Raw genomic sequence first — 2,455 nt, 5'->3', positions numbered from 1 at the left:
AACATCAATAAACACCCTCGGAGAAATGAGGCTCCATAGATAGAAGACATCCAAACTCGGGAATTTGTCCCCTCCTGCCCTTGGTTGATGGTATTTTTAATTAATCGGTGCAAGAAGCGATGGAGGGGAGAACGAATATCACTTTCCAGGGCCGTCCCTAATTGGTACACTCCATTGGATATATTGGGCCAATAGTTGGCTTCCTTAAACTCGTCATATGAAGTGAGACATTGAGTAATAAACTTAATTTATGATTCAATGTGTATTTCGGACAATAAATAGAGCTCCTTCCTCATAGAAAAGTCTACCAAACTTAATTCTCTTCTTTCTCATCCTAAACAGAAAGTGATGTTTTTTATATCATGGACGCCTTTTTTGTTGGGAAAATGCACAGTAGCCAAGAATTCCACACATAATTCCTTGTACGTAGGTTCTTGGATACGGAAAAGGCGTCTCCAAGCCATACAAACAAAGCGGCTTTGGACCCCGTCAAAAGATTTTGTTAGATAAGGTTCAAGTGCTTCCGACAAACCAACCACTTCCATCTAACTCCAATTAATGTATGCGGGAATATACACAATTGGGAAAGAGTACCATGGGAAATCGGGACGACCCCCTTGTGGTTGATTTCGGTGACCCCTACTTTGCATGATCTGCACAAGAAACAAATAACACCATTCCAAACAACCAATTTAGAATTAGGAAGAAAAACAATCAAAATAGGCTGAAATAACAGTGACCACGATGAGGACCACAACATATCGTCGTGGTAGACGAACAATTCGCACAATCAATTCAGAAATCGATCAAATTCCCACTGTTTTAACTCAAATAAGTTTTGGGGTTTACTTAGGCCATAAAAATACGTTTTTAGAGTAAGATTCATGGAAAAATATATCTGAAATCAAGCCCTGATTGAACTAAATTTTGGAACCCTAACTAAACCAATACCCTAAATAAAGGTTCATAGCAGTGAATTCGTGCCATAGATGCAGTAATACTTGATTATTAACTGGTAAAACGTTTAAAAATCATACATTTTCACTTGAGAAAGTCGAAACTGGAAGAAAATCGGAGGATGAACTCGTGGGAGTGCGGGAACGGTGTGAGTGAGGATGAATGTAAAAAAGAAAAGTTAATTTTCTTAGGTTAAAAACCCTAAAATTCGACCGCGGTTGAACAGTCACCACGTCGTGGTGTTTTTTCGAATTTTTTTATGTGTTTTATAAATTCACCACGTCGTGGTAAATAAAATAATTTATTTTGGGAGAAGTTTTCATTATAACGTCCACCCTCTTTCCATGTTTTTCCTCTCAATAAAATCCACAAAGAAATTCATAGGAGTGAAAAATCAAAGCAAAATAAAGCAAATAAAAGAAAAGGAAATAAAAAGGCAAACTCTAAATCACAAGTGGCCTCCTACAAGCACTTCTTTTTGGGGAGTTATAACACCCCGAATTTAGAAGGTCAAGAAAGGAAAGGAAAAACCCCAAGTCAAGAGGTCTACTCGTCAAGTCCAGGGAGGAACTCGACGAGTAGGAGCGAGTTTCGTGTCACGGATTAAGTGGCCAACTCGGCGAGTCGGGGGACTGACTCGGCGAGTCTGGCCTGGGTTGGGAAACCCTAATTTTGGGACTTGGTGCCCTATTTAAGTAGAATATTCTCATTCCTTTAGCCTCTAGACCCCAAACCCTCACCCACGAAACCCTAGTGCCTTCCATGAGTTTGTGAGCCATTGTGAGCATTTTTTAGTGTTGTGAAGCTTGAAGAAGAAGGTGAAGCCTTGGGGATATAAGAAGAGATTAGTAGATCCAGAAACCTCTTGCATTGAAATCTTCCACCTTGATCATTATTCATGTAGATATCTACTTTTTCACTTGTGGGTGTTTTTGGTCCAAGAACCCTAGCATGAGAGGAATGGACGTCCCAAGGGTTATGTTTTAGATGCATCTTTAGAACATGGTTGGTGTGTTACATAACCTGAATGACATTCGATGATAAGCAAAGGTCCCATTTGGGCAAGTGACCGTGTTCTTGTCTTGGTCTTGAGGATCAATAGGGATTTGAAAGTATCCTGAAAAACCATCTAAAAATAGTAATAAAGGTGACCAGATAATCTTTTGTGCATTTAATCAATAAAGGGTAAAGGAAAATGGTCCTTGCAAGTGGCATCGTTTAGCTTGCGATAATCAATGCACACATGCTAACCAGTTACCGTTCTCGTAGGAAGAAGCTCGTTCTCTTCGTTTGTCACCACCATCATGCCTCCTTTTTTAGGTACCATATGCACCAGACTCACTCATCGGCTATCCGATATTGAGTAAATAATATCAGCATCCAAGAGTTTGACTACCTCTTTCTTGACTACTTCTTCCATGTTTAGATTTAATATCCTTTGGCATTGCACCACTGATTTAGCTCCCTCTTCTAAATTGATTTTATGTGAACAATACAT

Source organism: Lactuca sativa, chromosome 5 (assembly GCF_002870075.4).
Source record: "Lactuca sativa cultivar Salinas chromosome 5, Lsat_Salinas_v11, whole genome shotgun sequence".
Taxonomy (NCBI): domain Eukaryota; kingdom Viridiplantae; phylum Streptophyta; class Magnoliopsida; order Asterales; family Asteraceae; genus Lactuca; species Lactuca sativa.
The sequence above is the reverse complement of the archived record's forward strand: the minus strand, read 5'-3'. Positions refer to the sequence as shown.